The 27079-nt window shown below is 45.3% G+C and overlaps 1 long non-coding RNA gene across 2 annotated transcripts; it reads left to right on the top strand.

Annotated features, from left to right (window-relative positions):
• Positions 1–9040: 9040 nt before the first annotated feature.
• On the top strand, positions 9041–27062 carry LOC113595340 (uncharacterized). 2 transcript variants are annotated; one of them, XR_008293885.1, is made up of 6 exons: positions 9041–9349; positions 10812–10985; positions 11457–11495; positions 12512–12634; positions 19713–21490; positions 22563–27062. It is a non-coding gene; the product is annotated as an uncharacterized LOC113595340 (long non-coding RNA). The 2 variants fall into 2 exon arrangements; XR_003415836.2 differs by having other exon boundaries at positions 19713–27062.
• Positions 27063–27079: the final 17 nt, after the last annotated feature.

A 27079-nucleotide genomic window follows, 5' to 3' on the forward strand; every position in this document is an offset into this window, starting at 1 on the left:
CCTGCTTTGCTCCACTGGACAGACAGCAGCACTGTGGAATGAAGAAACCAAACGTGAGGAAAGGGGACTTTTGTGTGGCTCTGTGGTCTGCCCCCGCCTGCATCCTAAAGGGACTCTTCAACCTCACAGGTTGTTTTCAGCTTCTGAAATGAGGAGATAATTTGGCTTAAAGCCGAAGACTTTTACCTACTGGTTCAGAGAAAATATTTGCAAATCATGTACAGTAAAACCTTGGCTTTCCCTGTCCAGCCTGCATTACCCAGTTGTAGCAAAAATATTAAGCTGGTTTACCTAAAATCCCCTACACTCAATACCCAATCAAATTCCTTATCCCCCACAATCTACCAGGTTCTATCCAATCAACTTGGCCTGCCTTCAATAAGACTCCTATTAAGTCTATTCTGCCAGAATCCCTCTTACCCTTGATATTTCCTGTCAGTAATTTTCTACTCACTGACCTCCACCCTGTTCCTTGGATATTCTTTTAGGGTACCCAGCTGCAATTTCAACATGCACCTGTAGGTTTCCTCCCCACAACACCAAGCAATTTTCAGCTCAATCTCTGCCACAGTCTACCTGGAGATCGCAACAGATTCCACAGGTTAAGGGTTCAGTCCTACAAGACACCTTCCACCCCCCACCGCAGATACTTATCACAAGCCCCAGGCTGTTACCTGTCTTTTGACCACCTGCCTACACACTGAAGTGTCCAAGAACCTCCTCCTTAGGTTTTTTTTAAATTTCTTAGAGCAGCATGCAAAACTCAGGGAAACACTCACTTGCATTAACCAGTTTATTAAAAGATGTGATAAAAGATTTGAATCTGTCGCAGACTTTGAGTCTGGAGTTCTCTCTTGTCCAGCCAGAAAGCAGATGCAGAATTAAATGTGAGAGGGGCTAATGTCCGGGTAGAGACAAGAGCCCTGAGTAAGGGTCCTTCCTCCTCCTTTATTTGGATCAGAAGGCTAACAAACATGGTGGACAATGAAACAGTTATCATTAACAGCTATCACACACTCAAGTATGTGAAAGAGGGTTTTGAAGATACACGGTGTTAGGGGTTTGGGTCAATACAAAACAAGATCCCAGCGCCAAGCAGATGGCTGTTTATGGCAGGCACTGGACACCAGGCGCCTTGTCTGTTATCTTAACTTGCCTAGGGGACAAGACAGAGCATGCTACCTCAGGGTCAATGAGGCACCTTTCTTTTGCAGATTAGCTCTGCTCTGGGCAATTCCACCCTACTGTGGTGGTCTATTACCCTGTTTAGCTATTCTGGACGCTTTTGTCCTAAGCCTTGTTAACCCACTGGTGCAAGCTCAGGGAATTCTTGAACTTATTTCCCACATGAATCAACAGCTAGATGAAGAGATAGAGAGGGAGGTCTGGGGAAAGGGTGTGGAGCTCTCATGCCTTCTCTAGGCCCACCATTCTTCCCAAACCTCCACCTGTTCACCAACCGGGAAGCTCTCTAAACCCAGTCCTTTTGCTTTTTTTAGGGAGGCCTCATCGATAGTCACTATTGACTAAATCATTGGCTGATTCAACCTCCAGCCTCTCTCCCCTTCCCAGAGGTGGGGGTGGGGCAGGGCTGAAAGTTCCAGTTCCCTGATTACAGGGTTGGTTTTCCTGTCAACTAGCCCTGCCCTTGGATGGGGTCTAAAAGTCACCCTCATTAATAACAAGACACCCCTTTTTACGTGTATGGCTCTAAGGAGTTTTTAGGAACTGTGGATGAAGAGTAAACATAACTGAGAAATATATATATGTGTGTGTACATATATAAACATACACACACACACATATATATATACACATGATTTGAATGATGAAATATATTTCTTTTTTTTAATGTTTATTTTTGAGAGCGAGAGAGAGGGAGACAGGGAGTGGACAAGGGGCAGAGAGAGGGAGGCACAGAATCCAAAGCAGGCTCAAGGCTCTGAGCTGTCAGCAGAGACCCACATGGGGCTCCAATGCAGGAACTGTGGGATCATGCCCTGAGCCAAAGTCAGATGCTTAACCAACTGAGCCACCCAGGTGCCCCTGAAATATATATTTCTTTATAAATCATTATATTACAGCTATAAATCCTGACTTTGACTTGTATTCAGAATTGAGCCCAGTTCCATTGAGTCTGAAGTCTAGTGTCCCTATTGCAATAATTCCTGAAGAAAATTTGTTTTTACTACTTAAAGCAGTCTGGTTCTGGTTTGGTGTTTTGTTTTTGTTTGCCTTTTTAAATTTATTGTCAAATTGGCTTATATACAACACCCAGTGCTCATCCCAACAAGTGCCCTCCTCCTCAATGCCCATCACCCACTTTCCCCTCTCCCCCACCCCCCATCAACCCTCAGTTTGTTCTCTGTATTTAAGAGTCTCTTATGGTTTGCCTCCCCCCCTTGTTTGTCTTTCCTTTTAACATACATAAGCTTATGAATTAAGAAATATTATCAGGATAAGACAGTGTTGCTCCTGGATTGGAAATAGACTGGGAAGTGTTCTGTTTGAACCAGTGGCCCAGCACAACCCTTGTGTTATGCCCAGAATTCGTGATCCCCAAAGACCGCCAGGGAGCCGGGTCCGATGCAAAAGTAAAGAGCCTTTATTCAAGCTAGCTCCAGCTCAATCCCCTACCTACACTGATGCAGCGGTGAGATGCCGGGGAGAGAGCGAGTTTCAAAAACACAAAGGTTTTATAGGGGTCTAGGGGCAGTTGGTGAGGTAATGGCTGTGGCCTCAGCCGATTGGCTGGGGAAGGGTCGGAGTCCTTTTACCCAGGTCGCTGGGCGTGTTTTGATCGGGAAGTTTGAAAGGGTGAGTGGGCGGTTACTCAAGGGGAGGAGGCGTGGTCTGAGGTTTCTGTGATTTTCCCAGAAAAGGGGCCATGTCGGGACATAGTCACTCAAGGTGGAGGACGCAGAACAAGATGGAGTCGGTCGGCATAGGTCCGCTCTTTCATTCCCCCCTTGTCATGTAGCTTGTGGACCCAATCATGAGACCAGCTGCATTTCTATTTTGTAATCTGGGAGCGTATGGTGACAAGGGGAACAGTTTGGAGGTCTATGCAAAGTTCTGGGAACCAAGTGTCCCTGGGGTGGCTCTGGGAGGTCTGATTAAGTATTGTCTCTGAGCTGGTGTCTATGATCTGCCAGGTGATGTCTTGGGGGGCATGGGGACTCCTGGCAGCATGAGCAGTGACAAGCAGAGCTAACAGAGTTACCAATATTAGGTGGGTCAAATGCGCTGTAGCTTGAGCTTGAGCGGGTTGTGTTGGTCCCGATTGACGGCCCATCACGTGACGAAGTCCTTCCGGATCGAGGAGGGGTCTGCTGGCCGAACGTGGGTGTGATGGACCCAGGTCACGATGCCATCTACTTTGAGAGCGGTGGGGGTTGTCAGCACCATGATGTAGGGTCCCTTCCAGCGCGGCTCGAGGGTCTCTCGGTGGTGCCTCTTGATGTAGACCCAGTCTCCCAGCCTGTACTGATGAGGTGTCGGGGTTGGGCCAGCCTCGTAGATGGCACGGAGGCGTGGCCAAATGTCCTTGTGCGCCCTCTGGAGCTCTCTCAAGGAAAGAAAAAGTTCTTGCTCTTTAAACTCAGCAAAAGTTCAGCTCGAAGGTTGGGAATAATAGGGGGTGGCCTGCCAAACATGATCTCGTAGGGAGTAAAACCCAAGGTGTAAGGAGTGTTCCTAACCCGGTAAAGGGCATATGGTAGGAGAGTCACCCAGTCCCCGCCAGTCTCCATGGCTAATTTGGTAAGGATCTCTTTTAGGGTTCTATTCAATCTTTCTACCTGTCCTGAGCTCTGGGGCCTATAAGCACAATGTAATTTCCAGTTTGCCCCCACCGCCTTGGCTACTGCCTGCATTACCTACGAGATAAAAGCTGGTCCATTGTCTGATCCTATGGTGGCAGGAAAACCATACCTGGGTAAGATGTCTTCTAGTAGCTTCTTAGCCACCGTCTGAGCCGTTTCATGCTTGGTTGGGTATGCCTCCACCCAGCCAGAGAAGGTGTCTGTAAATACTAAAAGATATTTATAACCATACTTTCCTGGTTTGACTTCAGTGAAGTCGACTTCCCATTGGGCTCCCGGTCTGGTGCCTCTGAGCCTGGTTCCTTTTTTAGTTGATGTGGCTCTCGCGTTGGTGAGTTGGCAGGTCTTGCAGGCAGATACAACTTGCTCTATTTTGGTGTCCTGTTGGTGAATCTTGATTCCGGCATGTCGGATTAAGTCTTTTAATTTTCGGGCCCCCATGTGAGTAGACCGATGCATGTGCTCTAATATTGAGGCTCCGAGCCGGTCTGGCAGCACGAGCTCCTTGTTAGGTGTATACCACCATCCCTTTATCTCCTGGGCCATAGGGAGTTTCTTGATCCTCTGTAACTCCTCCTGGGAGTATTTGGGCTGGTCTGTAAAACTGGGTCTCCCAAGTCCGGTAGTTGTTAAGCCGTTTTCTAGCTCCCAACATTAGCGCCTTGGTGAGGGCTATGAGCTCTGCTCGCTGGGCTGACGTCCCGGAGGGTAGAGCCTCCGCCCATATGGTGTCTGTTTTGGTGACCACCGCTGCACCCGCATACCTGTGTCCATCCCGCACAAAGCTGCTGCCATCAGTGAACCAAGTAGCCTCGGCATCGGGGAGGGGCCGGTCGGTCAGGTCTGTCCGGAATCCATGTACTTGTTTCAGGATTCCCACAGTCATGTAGTGGAGCACGTAGGGCAGGGTCGGGCAGCAGGGTTGCAGGATTGAGGGCTGCACTGGGGTGGAACCGCACCCATGGAGGGTTGAGTAGGAGGCTCTGGTAATAAGTCATACGTGTGTTGCTCATCCATCTATCAGGAGGCTGTTTCAGGACCCCTTCAATGGCGTGTGGGGTCATGATCCAGATCTCCTGTCCTAGGGTCAGTTTGTCTGCGTCCTTGACTAGGAGTGCTGTCGCTGCAATAATTCTTAGGCATGGCGGCCAGCCGGCAGCCACTGGGTCTAGTTTCTTGGACAGGTAAGCCACCGGGCGGTTCCAGGGGCCTAAGGCTTGAGTTAGAACCCCTTTTGCTATTCCCTTATGTTCGTCTACAAAGAGGTGGAAGGGCTTCGTAATGTCTGATAGGCCCAGGGCTGGGGCACTTAGGAGGGCCTTTTTTAACTGATTAAAGGCAGTTTCTTCTTTTTTTAGCCCATTTAAATGTTTTCCCCTCTTTGGTAGCTTCATATAGGGGCCTGGCGATCTCAGCAAAACCTGGAACCCAGAGGCGACAGTAGCCGGCTGATCCTAAGAATTCCCTTACTTCTCTTCGGGAGGTGGGAGTAGGGATCTTTAGGACAGTTTCTTTTCTGGCATCTGATAACCACCGCTGTCCGCCCTCCAGGATATATCCCAGGTAACTTACCCTCTTCCTGCATATCTGAGCCTTCTTCACGGATGCCCGGTACCCTAAGGCCCCCACGGTAGCCAGCACGTCCCGGGTCCCTCGCTCACAGTCTTTGGCCGTGCCGGCAGCAATCAAGATGTCATCAACGTACTGCAGGAGGGTGAGGCCAGGGTGCTCCCTTCTGTACTCACCCAGGTCCTCGTGTAGTGCCTCGTCGAAGATAGTGGGTGAATTTTTGAATCCCTGAGGTAGCCGTGTCCAGGTGAGTTGCCCACTGCAGCCCTCCTCTGGATCGTGCCACTCGAAGGCGAACAAGGGTTGGCTCTGGGGTGCCAGCGGCAGACTGAAGAAGGCGTCCTTTAAATCTAGTACAGTATACCAGACCTTGGAGGGCGCCAAGGAGCTCGAGAGTATATGGATTGGGAACAGGTGGGTGTATGTCCGCGACCCTCTTATTTACTTCCCGGAGGTCTTGTACCGGTCGGTAGTCATTTGTGTGAGGCTTTTTGACCGGCAGTAGGGGGGTGTGCCACGGAGACTGGCAAGGAACTAGTACCCCTAGGCTTCATAGTCTCTGGATGTGTGGCTGGATCCCCTTCCAGGCCTCCTGAGACATGGGGTATTGTTTGATCCTTACCGCACTTTCTCCTGGCTTGAGCTCTACCAAGACCAGGGTCCTGGGAGTGGCTAGTCCTATCCACCCCCCACCCCCATCTCTGCCCAAACCAAGGGGAATTCTTGTAGCCATCTGTCTCTATTATCCTCTCTCGGGAGCGCCTCCTGGTGGAGGAGGTATTCATCCTCCAGTTTCATGGTCAGGACCTGGATGGGGTGGCCCTTGCCATCAGTGACCTGAGGCCCCCCTTGTCTGAAAGTTATCTGAGCTCCAATCTTGGTCAGTAAGTCCCGTCCTAACAGCGGGTAGGGGCATTCTGGTATTACCATAAAGGAGTGGGATACCCGGCCCGTTCCCAAATCTACCGTTCTTCGGGTAGTCCATGAATAGTGGCTCATACCAGTTGCCCCTTGTACCCAGGACTTCTTGCTGGCTACTTTTCCTTGTGGGGTGCAGAGGACCAAATGTTGTGCTCCAGTGTTGATGAGGAAGTCAACAGGGGTCCCCTCCACTTTAAGAGTTACCCTGGGTTCGGGGAGAGGGTCCGAACCCCGACTCCCCTAATCACTCAGTTCATCTAGCTCTAGGACTTTTACTCGATCAGTCTTGCTTCCCTTCCCGCCGGCCTTTTTCGGACAATCTCCGGCCCAATGCCCTATCTCCTTGCAGTATGCGCACTGATCTTTCTGCAGCCTCTGCTTCCCCCCCTTGGTGGTTCCTTTACCTTTTCTTGCATCGTCTGCCAGCTGCCGGAGACGGCGGTCTCGTTCCTCGGGGAAGTCAGCAGTGATAGCTAGTAGTATTCTGGCCAGGTCTCGAGTCTGCTTACTGCTGGCAGCCGCCATGGCGCGAGCCTGCTTGTCCTCAGGAGGCTCCCGGTTATTATATACCTTTTCGGCTACCACCAGTAAGTCCTGCAGACTTTTTTCTCCTAGTCTATCTATTTTCTGTAACTTTTTCCTAATGTCTATGGCCGATTGGTTTACAAAGGCCATGATAACAGCTGCCTTGCTTTCTGGAGCCTCTGGATCCATGGGGGTATAGGTACGGAATGCCTCCATGATCCGTTCTAAAAAGGCAGCCGGAGATTCATCTTTTCCCTGTTGCACATTTCCTACTTTGGCCAAATTGGTTGGCTTTCTAGCAGCCATTCGGAGACCCCCCATTAGAGTCTGGCGGTAGACCTGGAGCCTCTCCTTACCTTCTGCCGTGTTGAAATCCCACTGGGGCCGAGTTAAGGGGAAGGAGGCATCTATCTGAGCCTGGTTGGTGGTGGGATTCCCGTCTGTGCCCGGAACTAGTTTTCGGGCCTCATTGAGGATTCTTTCTCTTTCTTCAGTTGTGAACAGGACCTGCAAAAGCTGCTGGCAATCGTCCCACGTGGGCTGTTGAGTAAAAAGAACAGAGTCTAATAAATCAATAAGCCCTGCCGGTTTCTCAGAAAACTTAGGATTCTGAGCTTTCCAATTGTAGAGGTCTCTAGTGGCGAAAGGCCAATAGTGATGGGGCTGATTCCCCTCCGGGTCTGGGGGTCCGGTGTCTCGCAGGGGCAGAATAGTGGAGTCGGCGGTGGAGGCGGATTGCTCCCTCTGAGCCCTTTGTCTGGTAAAGGGCGGGCTTCCCACTGGAGCGTTTCCGCCTCCCGCTCTCGGAACAGCGTCTGCCTCCCCCGGAGGGGGAGGATGGTGTTCTTCCGGCATCCTAGGGGGGTTATACGGGGGAGGAACAATTAATTCTTCCTTAAAGCGATCAATCATAATACTTAAAGGAGTAGTCTGAGTCTGTCCCATAATGTCCATCCAGTAAGTCCACAGAACAAAACAGAGAAACACAGAAACAGACAAACAGAGGGCCCCTAGAAAGTCTTCCAACTCCATGGAAGCAAAACTGAAAGCTAGACGACAGCCTCGCACTGACCGGTGGGAGCGACCTGCCTCGTCTCAGACCTTTGAGGGGATTCCACGTCCCGCCAAGACTGATGAGGGGATTCCACGTCCCTCCAAAAGGGAGGATCTGAACGTCTTCTGAAACTCCCGGCCCGTGGTCCTCCAGTGCGTCCACTTAGACCGTGTCGGGCACTACCAGAATTTCAGAAATGAGCTCACACAGAAAAGACGGAACAGACACTAACCGTGGCCAGTCAGGCTCTCCGGGTCGGGGGTCCCTCGGGGGTCTTGGGGATCCTGGGCCGAGCCCCCAAAAGTTATGCCCAGAATTCGTGATCCCCAAAGACCGCCAGGGAGCCGAGTCCGATGCAAAAGCAAAGAGCCTTTATTCGAGCTAGCTCGAGCTCAATCCCCTACCTGCACCGACGCAACGGTGAGATGCCGGGGAGAGAGAGCGAGTTTCAAAAGCACAAAGGTTTTATAGGGGTCTAGGGGCAGTTGGTGAGGTAATGGCTGTGGCCTCAGCCGATTGGCTGGGGAAGGGTCGTGGCCTTGGCCGATTGGCTGGGGAAGGGTCGGAGTCCTGTTACGCAGGTCGCTGGGCACATTTTGATCGGGAAGTTTGAAAGGGTGAGTGGGAGGTTACTCAAGGGGAGGAGGCGTGGTCTGAGGTTTCTGCGATTTTCCCGGAAAAGGGGCCATGTCAGGGACATAGTCACTCAAGGTGGAGGACACAGAACAAGATGGAGTCTGCCGGCATAGGTCCGCTCTTTCTCTTGTTCACCTAAAATTTCTCCTGAAAGATGCCCCTCATAGCCTTGTCTGGAGTGTTTTCCCCTCTCCACCTTGAGGAAATAAACTGAGGCTCACAAAGTGAACCCTAAAGCTTCAGTCCACATATATTTGTAAAGAATCAAAATAGCATCTATTAGCTCCCACCTAATAGGGAACACATTTTGTATCAGACTGGCATTGGGATATTTTCCAGCTTTGGAGGACATCCAAAGTCAGGTCTCTAAACATCCATGATCAGTTGCATACTACACTTCATGGAAATCGGAGGGCGTCTCTTTAAGAAGAGCGAAATTCCCTCCAGTTCTCAGAGCTTGGTGGGGCCGGGTAGGGGGGGCACCATTTCTCAGCGTCTACCCCTTCCTAGGTTCGTGCCCCACGCCTGCCGGGAACGCGGCTCACTAAGGTCCGAGGCTCCTGGGAACTACATTACCCAGATATCCCTGCGTCGTGCATCTGCAAGTGCTGGGCCAATGAAGGCCCTGGACAGACGCCTTTCTGAGAGGGGGGAATCCCCCAGACGGGACTTCCGGCTTCTCTTGGCAGTGGTCCTTTTTATCACTCTTGAGCCTGGCCGTTTGATCCGATTCTTAAATAATTGTTGGAGCCCAAGATAAAGTGAGCGGGAGGCATGAAAGTAAATGTGTCCCCACCGACAGAGGCGGTGCTGAGACTTGGTGAGAGTGCCGCCCGGGGTGATACTGTGTGTTTGGCTGAACCTGCAGCACTGTGGCCTGGTTCCTGGCAACTCCCGGCTTTGCCTTACTGACGGGCCTTGAGGGTCCTGTGTGCCCTGATGGAGCCAGTGCAAGTTGGTACTGTATCCCTCACACCCACACCAGTGGGAATCCCATCTCTGAATCCCAAAGACCCGGATGAGTCCCTATGCAGTTCGCTTTCAGTCACGCCCTTTGTTCGGGACTGTGGCGCCTTCCTGGCAGGGATGCCCATTTTTGACTTTCGGTGTGATAAGGAGTTGAATAGCAGAGGACTGTCACGTGCAGAGGCTTGTAAGTGCTACTGAGTGGAGTGTTTGGGGAAACCTGCAGCCTGTTTCCTGTATACAGGAAACAGATAGTGAGTGGTGTGGCAGCCTGAGCAGTTAGGCTTTCATTCCGAGGGCCATGGAGAGTTTTGAATCGAGAGACCTGATGTGAGATAGGATTTTAAAAGGTTCCCAAAGGCCGCTAAGTGTGGAAGGGACTTTGGGGAGGGATGATGAGAGGAAGTGGGGAAAGTTTGAGAAAGTTCCTGTAACAGAGTCTGGGAGCATTACCATGAGGCTGGACCAGAGGGGTAGCCAGAGGACTGTCAAAGTAAAACTCCCCCCTGGGCAAAGTTGAAACAAGCAAGGAAGACAATTCAAGGCTATTGTAGTAGGAGAGAGGGACTGAATTCAACTCCAATGAAATGAAAGGCAGGGGGGTTTTTAAGTGCTGGAGTGAGCCATTGGAAAAGTGCTGGAGGATGTCAGATGGGGAGGTTGATCAGTGGGATCTGCGGGGCACAGGGAGTTACTCCTGAGATTGCACGTCCTTTTTTCTGTGATTAAGACGTATGTGTTTTCTAATTGGTATTTGTAGAAGTTAGGCTTCTCCTGGCCCACAGAGACTGAGAGATAGGGCTGCTGTGTTTTTTGGTGTTCACATTGCAAAGAGATGGTTCCCAAGTCCTTGAGAAAGTCATTTCCTGGGTTGAAAACTGGGCCAGGAGAAGATTTACATATATTTGGGGAAAAAAAAAAAAACGGAGAAAGAATTTACAATTGCAAGTTTCCTAAAGTAAATGCTCTAAGAAAAGGGAGTTTAGGAGCCTATAGTCAGGAAGAAACCTGATTAACACTTAGTCAAGCTGAGGAAATGCTAAGGCTGTCTTGGTAAGGGGGTAGAAATGATACAAGGTAGACCCTAAGGAAAGAGGACTATTTTAAGTATAGAGTACTATCATCTGCCCACCTGCCAAGGCCTATCCTCCCTACCCCCTATTTTTAGCTTAATGAACTTAAGGAACACCATTTGTTTTAAAATTAAGCAATCACTGTTTCTCTAAATGTGTTCCTATAGGTAGTCAATTAAAATTTAAAATGGATTTAGTAAGGTAAATTAAAAAAAATTTTTTTTAACGTTTATTTTTGATAAGGAGACAGAGCACGAGCAGGGAAGGAGCAGAGAGAAAGGGAGTCAGAATCTGAAGCAGGCTCCAGGCTCCAAGCTGTCAGCACAGAGCCCGATGCAGGGCTCAAACTCACCACCCGCGAGATCATGACGAAGTCAGATGCTTAACTGATGGAGCCACCCAGGTGCCCCGAGCAAGGTAAAATTTTAAAAGCAATTAATACTTGGTTTACCCTTAATACGCAGCTAAGCAGTGCACTAATATACTAAAATCAAAAGTGTTAAATATCATATTTTCTTAAATGAATAAAATACCTGAAACATTCAGAGTTTCAAAATCCATCACTTAATTTGCATTGAGAACAATGACAAATATGATAGTCATAGCACACACTCAGCACTTAATATGGACTAATATGTTTGATCCCAACACCAGCCCTATGAGGTTTGTTCCCTTAACTATCCCCATTTTACAGAAGAAGACACTGAAGCAAGGAGAGGTTGAATTGTCCCAAATCACACAGCCAATGAGGTCAAGCTAATGACTGAGGCTTCTAAATTAGACATTCAAATGGAGGTCACCTTGATTCAGGGCAGTGATGAAGGTTTGGATGAACCCTTGAGACCCTACCATGGATACGTATCACTCACAGTCTTACTCTTCTCACAGGGAACCATGGCTGCAGAAATGTTTGTGGATCATGCACAGGTGAGTGGGGGGTATCTCAGTCCCTCACCCACCCCATCTTTACCCATATAGTCTCTGGGGTGTCCTGGAATGCTGTACCTGCCACCCTCATGGCTATTGGGACTGGGGCCCCTGGATTCCTTGAGATTCAAGGTCCTGAACCCACACCAGGCATTATATGAAGGGGTTTCCATTTCTGACAACCAAGAGGATGCTATTTAGGGGTGTTATAGGCACAGAGATCAGCATTTGCAGATACTTGGAGGTGAAACTGAGTTGGCAGCATTCAGGGAACTGCACGTCTCCAATATGTCTGGTGGGACCAAGGAGCAAAAATGTAGGAATCAGGTCTAGAATGGCAGTCTCAGGAACTATGCCTCTATTCTGAGGATGTTAGGAATGTTGGAACATTAAGAGTAGAGAAGGGAGGTCATTTGAATCAGGTTTTAACAGACTTCCTCTGGCTGCAGACTGGAGAACAGAGAGTAGGGGTGGGGGAGGAAGGTACTGAATAGTCCAGATAAGTATTGGTAATGACTGGATCAGGATGTTGGTTGTGGAGGCAGGGGAAAAACGTATGGCTTCTGGGTTGGTTTGTAAAGTAGGTCTGACTACTTTGTGATATGGATGGTTAAAGAGAAAGAGAGGAGCTGGAGATAATTCCAAGGGTTGTGGCTTTTGCAACTGGAAGAAAAGAATTACCTTCTACTGAGATGGAGAAATCATTTGTAGTGTTATGGAACCAGGCTGGAACGCTGGTGGAAAAACCAAGCGGCACTCGGAGATCTTGGTGGATCGGAGATTTATTTAACATCGGCGGGCAGGCTCAGAGGAGACCGTTTCTCCAAAGATCTGAATCCCGGATGAAGGGGGGAAAGGTAATTTATAGTTGTCAGCTTCCATATCTGTGGCGGGTTTTCCCGCACAGCAAACAGGGCAAGAAGAACCCGGAAGAGGGGTCTCTAAGCTAGAGACCAGAGCTTGTTTTAGTCCCGTCGCCATCTTATGGTATAAAACTTTATTCATTTTCCCAACAGTAGGAATAATTTTCAGAGGGAATATCAGGAGTTTGGTTCAAACCTGTTGAGTGTGAGAAGTTCCGGAGACTTCTGAGTGGAGGCATTGAATGGACGGCAAGATGCCCATGTCTGGATTTGAGGGTAAGGGCTCAAGTTCCAGACACCACGAGGTGATGTCCTATATGGGGACCAGGGTAGAGCTGTGAGTCACATTTGGGAAGGCACATCTTCAGGTCATGGTGCCTGAGGGGCAGAGAAGGGGAGGACAAGGCCAGAGGACTGGGTCTGTGCCTTGGGCACCTGAGTGGTGTTGGTGAGCATCACAAAGACAGCTGAGGGAGGGTGGTGGCCATGGGGGAGGAGGTGGGGCTTGTGAGGGTTTGAGGCTTCCACAGAGCAGTGCACATGGGATGGATGTGGAAGCACAACAGTAATGGGAGTGAGATGACAGTGAGGCCAAGGCCAGTGCTTCCTCAGCCCTCTGCGGGCTGGCCAGGCTTTTGTGGTGATCTTGTGGGGCCTGGAGAGGTTTACACAGGCTGGTAGACGAGCTCAGGAACACACAAGGCCAGGGGACAGTGGTGGGAGTGCTGGGTGAGGCTTGACTGGAAAGAGGGAGGCCGAGACTAGTGAGGGCACAGTGTGTGCAGCACAGCAGCAGAAGGGCCTTAAGTGTGGACCCCTGAATGTGGTTCCAGGTGGGTGAGGCCGAAGCAGGAAAGGATGTGGTGCAGAGGCCTTTAAAGCAGGGCTGGGGGCTTCCCCTGCCAGTGTGGGCCACCCGGGGACCAGCGCAGGATGGATCTTCATTGTATTTGCCAAGTGCTCTTTGGGTGCCAAGGGCAGAGTGGAACATGGGGAGGCCAGGGACATACCCTGGATGGGGGCTGGGGTGGAGGAGGTGGCCGTGACCATGGGGGTGATGGATGGGAGGGCAATATGGCCCGTGGAGTGATGAGTCGGTGGAGAGAGGGAGAACTGAGGGTCCCAGGGCCTCACTCGTAGCAGCTTAAGGGAGAAAGCTGAACCCGTGTTTGCTTGTGTCTCAGAGGCATGATCTGGGAACCCCTGGGGAATTTGCTGGCAGCAGAGGAGGTGGAGCCTTTCATGCCATGCCTGGTGCTTGAATGACATTTATTTATTTGCCATCATGCCTGTGTGGGAATGATATGGGGTGACACAGGAATCAGTAAGAAGGGGGAGAGAGCTAGCACCAGGAGCATCTGGGCCTTGTCGATCCTGTGAGGGGATGTGCATGGAGTGGATGTCTGGGGGGTAGACGGGGGGTCCCAGTGAGAGGTGGCTCAGGGCCACTGCTCTCCCCATCATGGTGGGCTGTTGTAACCTTGGAGGATGTGGCTGTGGACTGGTCTCAGGAGGAGCGGGAGCTCCTTGACAGGGCTCAGAGACTCCTGTACCGTGCTCTGGTGCTAGAGAACTTTGCACTTGTGGCCTCACTGGGTAAGTCTTTCACACTCACCCTGGCGTCCTTGACCAGGCTCTTTCATTCTTCGTTTCTGCTCTAAATAAAAGAGCATCCCCTAACATTTAATTTTTTGACGGCACAGTTTGCATCTTTTTATGTTGTATATCCATTAACTAAGTTATGTAGCTATGATTATCTTAAATCCTTTTTTTCTTTTAACCCTTGTATTAGAGTTAAGTGATTTATACATCACTATTACAGTAGTAGAGTATTCTGAATTTGACTACATATTTACCTTTACCAGTGGTTTGATACTTTTATATGGTTTCATGCGACTAATTAGCGTCTGTTCATTTCAGCTTGAAGAACTCCCTTCGGTGTTTCTTGTAGAGTAGGCCTAGCCGTCATGGATTCACTCGGCTTTGTGTTTCTGGGAAAACCTTTATCTCTTCCTCATTCTGAAAGACAGCTTTGCTGGGTAAAGTATAAATATTGGTTATCACATGTTCCCCCAGCACTTTGAATATATCATCCTACTCTTTCCTGCAAGGTTTCTTTTGAGAAATAGGGATGTAGGTTTATGTGGGTTCCTTTGGATGAGATGACCTTTTCCTTTTGCTGCCTTCAGAATTCTGTTTTTGACTTTTGACAGTTTCATTATAATACGGCTTGGTGAAGTTTTCTTTGAGTTTAATCTATATGGGGACCTTTGAGCTTCCTGTACCTGAACATCCATATCTCCTCCCTGAGAGGTTTTTAGCCATTATGTGTTAAATAAGCTTTTTGCCTCCCTCTCTCTCTTTTTTTCTGTGATTCCCATAATGCAAATACCGTTTATTTGTTGGTGTCCCATAATGCACAGAGGCCTTCTTCACTCTTTTTCATTCTTTTTTTCTTTCTGATAGGGGAATTTCAAATGACCTGTTTTTGAGTTCACAGATTCTTTCTTCTGGTTGATCAAGTCTGTTGTTGATAACCTCTATTGCCATTTTCATTTCATTCATTGTATTCTTCAGCTCCAGAATTTCTGTTTGTTTTATTATTATTATTTCAGTCTGTCTGTTGAACTTCGCAGTTTGCTCCTGTATCATTCTCTTGAATTTATTGAATTTTCTGTGTTCTCTTATAGATTGCTGAGCTTCCTTAAAATTATTTTGAATTCATTGTTCAGCAGTTCATAAATCTCCATTTTTCCTCCTGGTCACTTATCAGAAATTACTGTGTCTCGTTTGAAGTGCGTGTTTCCTGTAGCCTGCATTCGCATCTGTATATTTGGTTGAAAGTCACCCCTTCCAGACTTTACGGACTGGTTTGCGTGGGAAAGACCTTCCCTGGTAGGTGAGTGCAAGGGCGCCAGCTGGGTGGGGTGTGGCGGTTCCAGCTCTGGGGAAGGCCCAGCTGCATAGTCTCCACGAAGCCCTTTCAGTTGAGGCAGCGACAGTGAGGATTGCAGCAGTCCTCAACAGCCAGTGTTGTAAGGTGTCCACAGGGCCGACGAAGACCACTGGGATCTTTGGTGGCAAAAGTGCTGAGGACCACCTCATCTCTTTTCCTCTCATAGCCCATGTTGTGGCCAGGGGGATCCCTCTTGGTAGCAGCTGTGGCTTTCCGGCACCCTGGCGGTTGTGGTAGCACTGGTGTCCCGTGCATACGTGCCACGGAACAGCCGTGGACCTGGAGTCTGGAGTTGGGTGCTCACAGAGCAACAATGTCTCTGGGGTCTTGGGAACTGGCTAGCCTACAGATGCAGTGGTTCCGGGGTCTGAGGCACGGGCATGTGCAGAGCAGCCACAGAGCCGGGGACTGGAGCCCATGTACCAGTGGAGCAACAGTGGCTTTGGGCGTTGGACGGTCTGAAGCAGCAGTGGCTCTCCTGCCCAAGATGTGGGCACACGTGGAGAAGCTATGCATCTGAGATCTGAAGTGTCGGCACACGCAGAGCAGCAAGGACTCTGGGATCCAGGGCACACGCAGGCGGGGGGCGGGGGGGCTGGTAGCCCTGGTCCTGGGGTAACGTAATAGCAGCTCCCTCAGGGAAGGACCTGCAGCAGCGATGCCCTCCTCGAGGGTTCCAGGGTGGCACGGCTGTGGCAAAAACTGCTGGTGTCCTCTCTGGAACGGAGTATGGGTTTTGTGCTGATTAACGCAAGGTTCTCTGCCGTAAAAGCTGCAGGTGTGGCTGATGTGGGGGATGTTTAAGTTCTTGGTGGCAAGGGCTGCCAGGCTCCTTGCAGAGCAGGCTCTGGGGGTCAATGATGGCACCCACCATGTGGTTGATACTGATGAAAGGTCTCTGCCCCTTCTCTCTTCTGCTAGCCATCTCCGGACATCTCAGGTAAGTGGAGCTCCCCGGCAGTCCATCCTGTGAGATTATTCTTCATTTTTTTGCTCTACTGTGTTACTGTAGGTTCTTTTTTGTTTTGTTTTATTTACTTATTTATTTTGAAAGAAAGTGTGAGCAGGGGAGGGGTAGAGAGAGAGAGGGAGGGAGAGGGGTAGAGAGAGAAGGAGAGGGATGTGGGGCTTGAACCCATGAAACCATGAGATCATGACCTGAGCTGAAATCAAGAGTCAGACGTTTAACCAACTGAGCCACCCAGGTGCCCCTGTAGGTTCTTAATTGAACTCTTGAGTCCTCTCCAAACTATTTTTAGTCGTGGATAGTTTTTTTAATTGTTGTTTTTCTGTGGGAGGATGAAGGCTTGTAGCTCCTACCCAGATATCTTGATGACATCAATCTTCCCAGAGTCTCACGATGCAGCAGTGTGTGGACCACCTGCTACTGGTACCTGTATGAGCCTGGACCTAAAATGTGATATTTTAACATATGTATTTTAACATATGTATCCGTGAAACCACCATAATAATGATAATGAATATATAGATCACCCTCAAAGTTACCTCATGACCCTTTATAGTCCCTGTCTTCCTTCCTGGCTCCTTATCCCCATGATCAGAGATGAACTGTCTTTCATTCTAGACTTGTTTGCCTTTTCTAGAATGTTATATAAATGGAATTATAAAATATTTATTCTTTTTTGTTTGTTATCTCTTTTCATTTTGTTCAATTATTTGGAATTCATTCAAGTCATATGCTTGAGTACTTCATTCTTTTTATTAGTGAGTAGTGTTTTCTGGTATGAACATACCCTAATTTCTTATTCTGTTCATCTGTTAATGAACCTTTGGATTGATTCCAGTTTGAGGTTATTATAAATAAAGCTGTTATGAACATTCATGAACCAGTCTTTTTGAGGGGTTAATACTTAGCGGTACAATGCCTGAATCAAGGGATTGGTGAGTGTTTGTCATTCTGTGAACTGACAAAACTGTCCCAAAGTGGTTTTACCATTTTACATTCCCATCAGCAACTGATGAGAGTTCTAGCTTCTCTGGAGCTTCATCGACACTTGGTAGGTCAATCTTTTTAATTTCAGCCATTCCCAGATGTGTGTAGTGATATCTCATTGTGACTCTAACTTGTATTCCCTTAGCAACAAGTGTTCTTAGAAATTTTACATACGATTTATGACATTCTCCTATTTTCTTTAGTGAATTGTCTGTTAAAATCTTTTCCTCATTTTAAAACATTTGTTTTGTTATTTTATTGAGTTTTAAGAATTCTTAATAAATTCTGGATATGGGAAACCCGTTAGATATGTGGTTTGCCTATATAGGCATCCAGTGTGCGGCTTCTCTTTTCATCTCTTAACAGTGTCTTTCCTATGGCAGAAGTCTTTAATGTTAGTGAAGTCAGATTTGTCTTTTTTTTTTCTTTTATTGAACCCATTTTTTCAGTTATATAAAAGAAATCTGTATAACTCAAGAGAAAAAAATCTCTAATGTAAAGGAGGATCTATAGTTAGATTTATAATTCATTTTCAGTTAATTCTCCTTTATGGGGGTGAAAGTTCTCTTGAAAAAAGGACATCCGATTGCACCATCTAAATTAGTTGAAGAGTATCTTTTCTCACTGAATTGGCTTTGCACTTCTCTTAAAAAATCAGTTGCTCTTATATGACGTTATTTTTGGATTTTCTATTCTGTTTCATTCATCTCTTTATCTGTACTTTGGCAAGTATCTTAAAGTCCTAATGTGATTTTATAATATGTCTTGAAATTGGATAATATAGTCTTCTAACTCTGTTTTTCTTTTCCAATTTGTGTTGGCTATTCTAACTCTTGCATTTCCATATGGTTTTAGACCCCCTTGTCAACTTCTAATGAAAACATACTAGGATTTTGACTGGGATTGCTTTAGATTAATTTGAAGATAATTAGCACATTAACAATAGTGAGTGTTTCAGTCCATAAAAACAGAATATATTTCCCTTTATTTAGATATTTAATTTTTCTCAGAAGTATTTTGTAGTTTTCTGTTTATATTTCTTGTACATTTTATCTCCAAAAATTTCATGTCTGAGGCTCTTTTAAAAAGTATTTTTTGTGTCAATTTCCAGTTGTTCTTTGGTACTGTATAGAAGTGAAATTGTTTTATTTTTATTTTTTATTATTTTTGTATTTTTAAATTTTCTTTCTTAAATTGAAGTATAATTAAAATGCAGCATTATATTAGTATCAGGTGTTACAATATAAGGATTCAACAATTTTGTACATTACTCAGTGCTCTAAGGGTACTCTTAATCCTTTTCACCACCTCCCCTCTGGCAACCACCAGTTCTCTGTATTGAAGTATCTGTTTTCTTGTCTCTTTTATTCTTTGTTTGTTCCTTTGCTTTTAAAAATTCCAAATGTGCATGATATCATATGGTATTTGTCTTTCTTTGGTTGACTTATTTCACATATCGGTTGCACTCTTGACTGTATGCCCCAGATCATGAATACTTAAGTTCATGCAAAAACTTGTGCCCAAATGTTTATAGCAACTTTATTCATAATAGCCCCAATGTCATTCAGTAGGTGAATGCTTAAATAAACTGTGGTCCATGCATACTATTTGGCAATAAAAAGTACCAAACTATTGATACATGCTACAACTTGAATGGTTTTCAAGGGAATTAAGTGCAAAGAGCCAATATCAATAGGGCACATAGTGTGCGGTTCCATTTATGTAATATTTTTAAAATCACAGATTAGTGGTTGCCAGAGAAGAACTAGGTAGCTAAGGAGGGAGGAAGGTGGCTGTGGTTATAAAAGGGATCCTTGTGATGGAACAGTTTTGTGTCTTGACTGTCACACAAATCTACACTTGACAAAATTGTGTAGATATAAACACACACGAGTACGTAAACTTGAAATATTAGCCTGGTGAACTGTATCATGTCAATTTTCTGGTCTTGATATTGTACTATAGTTATGCAAGTTGATGCCAAGGGGGAAACTTACGGGTTATCTCTTTGTTTCTTACAACTGTGTGTGAATCTACAGTGACCTCAAAATGAAAAGTTAAATGAAAGTAAGGGGATGGAAAAAGATACGCTACACTAACGCTAGTCTAAACAACACTATTATGCCTATAGTGAAATCATACAAAGTAGGTTTATCAACAAAGAATATTACTGGAGTAAAATACGTATATAAAAGACTGATAAAGAGGCCTTTTCTAAGAGATTATGATAATCATAAATGTGTATACACCTAACAACAAACCTTAAATTATTTAAACAATAAGTGAGAAGCTAAAGTAAAACATAGACTAATCCACAATTACAATAAAAAATTTCTGCAGTTTTCTCAATAATTGATAGAACAATTGAATGAATAATTGGTATGGATATAGAATCCTTGAAGAAATCAGTCAGCTAACTTGAACTAATTCACATTTATTTTTAGACTGCTCCATCCAACAACAGAATACACTTTCTTTTCAAGTACCCAAGAGATGTTCACCAAGATCACCATATTCTAGGAACTAAAATCTCAACAAATTTAAAATGATTAAAATCATGAATGTATTTCTCTGGTCACAAAGAAATTATACTAGAAATCATTAAAGTACATGATCTGGGAAAATCCATGAACATTTGGAAATTAGACAACATATTAATGAAGACTCAGACACAGAATAATAAGGCAAATTAAGAAATACTTTTAACTGAATGAAAATGAAAATCCAATATAGAATTGATACATCTGCAAGTACAAATAGATGAATCCACTATTATAGTTGAAGACTCAACACCCCTCTACAAAAAAAATGAACAGATCTAATGGGCAGAAAATCAATGAGGACATAACTGAGCTTAAGAGCACCATCAGTTATTTATTCTGGTATACATAGCATCTATAGAATATGTCATCCAACAGTAGTAGAATACACATTCTTCTCAAATGTGGAATATTCACCAAAGAGACTACATTCTGAGTCATAAAACACAATTTAAACTTAAAAGAATAGAAATCATGTAACATGTTTTCAGACTACCATGGAATTAAACTAGAAAAGATAGCTAGAAAATCTCAGAATATGTGGAGATTAAACAACACATTTCTAAACAATGCGTGGATCGAAGAGGAACTTTCAAGAGAAATTTTAAAATATTTTGAAATAAATGAAATGAAAATATAATCTACCTAAATTTGTGGGATGAAGAAAAATCTAAAATCAGTCATCTAAACCAGAAACTTTAGCAATTGAAGAAAGAAAGGAAAATTAAATCCAAAGTAAGAAGAAAAGAAATAATAAGAGGGTAGAAGTCAATGAAATTGAAAGCAGGAAATCAACAGATAAAATCAACAAAACCAAAAACTAATTATTTGAAATATCAACAAAATCAATAAGCTTCTAACTGGGCTAGTTCAAAAGAGAGAAGACACAAATTACTAATATCAGAAATGAAAGAGTTCACAGCACTACAGACTCCATGGATACTAAAAGGATAATAAAAGAATATTATAAACCACTCTATGCCCACAAATTTAATAACTTAGATGAAATGAACCGATTCCTTAAAAGACACAGTCTGCCAAAATTCACGCAAGAAAAAACAAACTGAATAGGCTTTTTATGTCTATTAAAGAGTTTGAATCAATATTTAATAATCTTCCAAAACAGAAAGTACCAGCCCCAAGTAGTTTCACTGGTGAGTTCTACCAAATATTTAAGAAGTTATATCATTTCTCTACAATCTCATTCAGAGGATAAAGGCAGAAGGGATACTTTCTAATTCATTCTATGAGGCCACCATTGCCCTAATACCAATGTTAGACAAAGACATTACAAGAAAAAAACTACAGATCAATATCTCCCATGAACATAAGTACAAAAATCAACAAAATATTAGCAAATCAAATCCAACAAGGTATGAGAAGTTCTACACCTCAGCCAAGTGGGATTTGTTCCAAGGATGCAGACTGACATTGGAAAGTCAATTAATGTCATCCATCACATCAACAGACTAAAGGATAAAAATCGCATGATCATATCAATAGATGCATAAAGAGCATATGACAAAAATCTAGCATTCATTCATTATTTAAAAAAACCTCAGCAAAGTAGAAATAGAGGAGAGCTTTCTCAGCTTTATATAGAACAACTTCAAAAACACTACAAATAACATCATACTTAATGGTGAGCAGCTAGGAGCTTTCCTGCTAAGATCAGAAACAAGGTAAGAATATGCTTTCTCATCATTCCTTTTCAGCATAGTATGGGAAGTCCTAACTCAGGCAATAAGGGAAGAAAAGGAAATAGAAATATTTAGGCTGGGAAGGAAGAAATGAAAATCTTTGTTTGTAGGTGACTATATTGTCTGTATAGAAAATCCTAAATAATCAAGAAAAAAAGAACTCCTGGAATTAATAAGTGATTATAGCAAAGTTTCAGAATATAAGTTAATATTCAAAAGTGTTAACTGCTTTTGTATATACCAGCAATGAACAATTGGAATTTAAAATTAAAAATAATACCATTTATATTAGCTTCCCCCAAAATGAAATACTTGAGTGTAAATGTAACTATATATATATAGATATATATAAGATGTTTGTGAGTAAAACTACAGAACCAATGAATGGAATTAAAGAACTAAATAAATGTAGAGATACTCCATGTTCATGGATAGGAAGATTCAGTATAGTCAAGATGTCAGTTCTTCCCAACTTGATCTATAGATGAAATGCAATCACAGTGTAAATCCTAGCAAGTCATTTTGTGGATATTGGCAAACTGATCCTTAAGTTTAAGTTTGTATGAAGAGGCAAAGGATCTGGGATACCCAGCATAATATTGAAGGAGAACAGAGGACTGACAATACGTAGTATAAAGCTATAGTAATCGAGACAGTAGGGTATTGGTGAAAAAATAGACAGATAAATGGAACAGAAAAGAAAGCCCAGAAGTAGACCCACATAAATATCATCAACTGATTTTTGGCAAAGCAGCAAAGGTAATTCAGTGGGAAAAAGATAGTCTTTTCCATAGTTGCTGCTGGACAATTGAACATCCACATCTAAAAAAAAAGTAATCTGGACACAGACCTTATACCCTTCACAAAAATTAACTCAGAATGGTCACAAACCTCAATGTAGGAAACCAAACCAAAAAAAAAAAAAAACCCACAAAAACTCCTAGAAGATGGAGAATTAAAGTGACCTTGGGTTTGGTGATGATTATTTATTTATTTATTTATTTATTTTTATTTATTTAAAAAAATTTTTTTTACATTTACTTATTTTTGATAGAGACAGAGCACAAGTGGGGGCGGGGCAGAGAGAGAAGGAGACACAGAATCCGAAGCAGGCTCCAGGCTCTGAGCTGTCAGCACAGAGCCCGACGAGGGGCTCTAACTCACAAACCGCAGATCACGACCTGAGCCGAAGTCGGACGTTTAACCGACTGAGCCACCCAGGTGCCCCTGGTGATGACTTTTTTTTTTTTTTGATAACATCAAATGCACAGTTTGTGAAAGAAAACATCATTTAAACTTTATTCAAATTGAAAACTCAGGATTTGCAAAACATGGTGTTAAAAGAATGGGAAGACAAGCCACAGACTGGGAGAAAAATCTTTGCAAAACACATATATGATAAAGGACTGGTATTAAAAATATGGAAATTTCTTAAAACCCAACAATAATAACACAAAAAGCTCAATTAAAAAGGGTATGTCAGAATAGACATAGTCCCAGAGAATATATACAGATGGCAAATAACCTCTGAAAAGATACTCAACTTCACGTGTTATTAGGAAATTACAAGTTAAAAAACAATGAGATACCACTACACAACGATTAGAATGGCCAATATTCAAAACAGAAACACCAAACAAAGGAAGTATGTGGAACAAGAGGAATCCTTCATTGTTGTTGGGAATGCAAAACAGTACAGTCACTCTGGAGACTGGCAGTTTTTTTTACAAAACTAAATACACTATTACCATACGATCCAGTTGATATTTACCCAAATGAGTTGAAACATATGTCCCCATACAATACTTCCCATGAATAATTTCCCAAACCTGGAAGCAAGAAAGATGCCCTTCAGTAGATGAGTGGAAAAACAAACTGATACAACTATAACATGGAATATTATTCAGTGATAAAAAGAAATGAGCTACCAAGCTACTAAAAGACATGGAAGAAACCCTTAATGGATATTGCTAAGTGAAGGAAGCCAATCTAAAAAGCTACACACTGTATGGTTCCCGCTACATGACATTCTAGAAATGTCTGCCTTCCTGACTCCAGCCTCAGCAACACAAGTGCCTGGATCCTCTTTAGACTGTCACCACTGCCACTGGCCACTTACATTGTCCAGACTTTATCCTAGCACCCCCAACCCTTTGTCCATGCTTCCCTAATATCCTCATTTTACCTCTTTCTGTAGAATCCAGGGGGTTATTCTGTGGCTTACACGCCAGGACACGTTCTCCAAAGGGCCCCCTGCTCCCTAGACCTGTTACACACCAAGACAAGGACTAGAACATATCCTCTCTCAATTGCTGTCATACCCGATGGGGACAGGGCCCTGCTTTAAGCTGCTAGTCCCTGGAAAAACAGCAGGAGGAAGCTGACCTGGAACAATAAATTGCTGCAGGTTCATTGCAGCCCCCATCCTCTCCCAGGAACCCATAGACTCATCTGGAATACTGGCAAGACCTCCTCAGCAACTTCATTCTGTCCTGCCCCAGAATACCCACTCCTATCCCTCCAGATGGGACGAATTACCCCTTCCTCCTCTTTTTGCTATATTGGAGGGAGCCTTAAGAGAGCTTTTCAGGCATACCTTTGGATACTCTTATGCAGGAGATTGAGAGGAATCCACCTTTACTTGCTCACATCCAAAAGCCACACTCCAAACAAGGTGTCAGGCCCCTTTCCATAAGTGTCCAATGATTTTGCCGTGCAACTTGGTGTCTCTTTCTCCTTGAGGCCTCATCGGGTTGTAGGACCTTTTCTTTTTAGGATGCAGCGTACTCATGTCCTTTGTGTGACTGGAGCCATCCTGGCCGGGAGCCCTAAAGAAGCCATTTGCCTGATACAGGTAGTCTCAGCAAACTGCCCGTCCAGATGTCTGACTGGAGGTTCCGATAAAGACTTGCAAATCTGCCGCCAAGTGCTTATCCCCTGGGCTAGAGGTTGGGCTCTTTGGGGGGATACCGCACGGACCACACCTGTGACTTCTGGCTGGGGCTGGATGTGAATGCCCTCAGGATGCAGTTCCTCAACTGAACTTGTTATAGGGTTGAGAAGGTGGGGAAGACGACAATCACAGCAGCTAGAGTGTCTGAGCACTTCTGTGGACCAGGACCCACAGGTCACATGCATTATCTACCAAATTTCAGCCTCTCAGCCACCTTGAGAAATGGGAGTAATCCTCATAGTCTTACAAGTGAGGAAACGGAGGCTCAGGGAGAGAAAGTGTGTGAAGAAATGTTGATGGCTCCTGAGGAGCAGAATCTGCTCCTACCGCCCCCTGTTGGAGAGACGGGCTCAGTGAACTCACTTGTGTCTGTGCATATATTACAGTCCTCTGGGCTCTGATATACATCTAAGAAATGGGAAAAAGTACCTCCCATTTCCATGGCTGTGGTGAGTGCAAAGTAAAATCATTGGTACGAAGGGGCTCCTGTCCCAAGCAACTGACACGGAGAAAAAGAACAAAGATACGGTTCTTGGTTGCAGGATAAGCGCTGAGCCTGGCCAGGACCAAGAAACTGCCTCTTACATTTCAGTTTTTTTTCTGTGGTGGACTGAGCTGCCTCCACATACTCTTACTACAAAGTGGGTCTTATATACTGAGCTGGGTTCCTGGGTCCCAGGGCTTCAGAACGCCTCCTGTGGCTCTGCTCCGTAGCCGTGATTCTGGAGTCTAACTGCCCCACTCTCACCTAGTTCAGTGATGGCCCACTGAGAGCTGCCTGAGGAAAGAGCCTGCAAGGCCTTCACCACCGGGACCTTCTCAGGATGAGTGTTCCCATGATCCTCGTGGCAAGGAGCCTATGGGATCCTCCCTAAACTGGATACACTGGCAGTCACTCATCTTCTTGTGATGTGTGCTCTGTTGGTGGCAGTGGAAGGCCACCTTGCTCAGGATGAGAGGTGGCCCTGGGGCTGCCCTCACCCCTCAACCCCACTCCACATCATGGGTAGAGGCTGCTTCTAAAATGGGGTACGAGCCTCTGTCTCCGTGGAAGCTAAGGGGAAAGAAGGTGGCACAGGGAGGTTGTGGGCAGAGAATCTACACTCCAGCCAAGTGCATGTGAACCAGGAGGTATGTTCCACTGCTCACCCATTCCGGGGGCTTACTGGAACAGTGCTAGCCATCCAGATGAGTTGGACAGGTGCAAGGTCTCGGATAAGTACTCCCACCTATAGATGAGTGTACAGGTATGATGGGTGCCTTGTCTAAAGACGAGGAGAGATGATGAAGGGCAGTTTGTTCTCACAACACAGATAATATCTTGGCTGTTGCCCAACTTCCACAGAACTGCCTGAGGACTGCTAGGCATCAGTAGCACCGGTGCTTTCCATGTGCTGCCTCCCCTCTCACTTCCCTCTTCCAAACTGTAGAATCTTTATCTAATCTGGTGTTGGGGAAATTATCATGACAGGACATCCTTCTAAATCTCTGATACCAAAATTTAGGATTTGGAGGTGAAAGCCACAATTTGTCTTTTCATGTCTGCTGCTGACATGTCATTTCCTCCATTAATCATGAAGCCCCCCCCCCCCATTTTCACCTGCCCAAGTTCATGTGCAGTGATAGTGGACAGCCTCCCCTGCCCCCCAGCAGACATGGTGCCTCCTCAAATACTTGTATGTCTTCTTACTGCTTGGCAGCTTTCTCCGCCACGTGGGAGCTTGGCGGGCCATTGTCAGGCTCACTCTGAAAGTGCAGGGGTACTTAATATCCACAGAGCAGCCTTTAAAAAAATACACACCTCCTTGATCTCTAGCGGATCAATTCTGAGATACGTTGCATACTGTCTCTGAAAGGGCTGGATGCAGGTTTGAGACCTAGTTGCTAATAGCGGTGGCTTTTCCCCCTCCCAGTTTCGTACCTGTTCACCCTGAAATCACACCCCAAATAAACATCCTGTCCCCAGAACTTTGTCTCAGAATCTGCTTTGGCAAGAACACAACTAACATAGTGAACCAGGTACAGCTTCTTAAGCAGGAAGGAAAGGCAACCAAATAGAAGGCCAGTGAAGAGTGGGGGTGAAGGGTGGGGGCAGGGCATGGCTGTTGATCTTCCGAGGGAACCTTGGTTGGGTAGAGAGGTTTTCTTTTATCTTTTATTTATCTAGGGGCCATGCATTGTAGATGCCCAGACTGTCCTGCCAACATGTTCTTATGGCACCGTCCTCGCCTCAGCCCATGGGAATCCTTGGGATTCCAGGCAGAAAGAGCCACTTGCTCAGGGCCTACGACCCAAGCAGAGAGAGAATTGTATGGAAAAAACTCTGGGTGCCTCCCATTACAGAGGCAACAGAATTGAGATATGTCCCTCAGAAAAGAAAAATCTTAGATCCATTACCCCAGTTACACACAGTACTCATGCCAGGTCTTGTGATGAAGATTGGCATTGGCAAATGCACATTGGCATTGGGTTTGCTGTTATCTTAGCCGGAAGATTCTCTTTGATGCCTTTTTTTCTTTTCAAAGTAGAAAAGAAGGATAAACTTATTATTCAACAGAATTCTTTTTGAGGTCACCTGAGGAATGCCCAGAAATCCTTCATCCTTACCCAGAACACTT

The sequence above is a fragment of the Acinonyx jubatus genome, chromosome E2, assembly GCF_027475565.1.
Source record: "Acinonyx jubatus isolate Ajub_Pintada_27869175 chromosome E2, VMU_Ajub_asm_v1.0, whole genome shotgun sequence".
Classification (NCBI taxonomy): Eukaryota; Metazoa; Chordata; class Mammalia; order Carnivora; family Felidae; genus Acinonyx; species Acinonyx jubatus.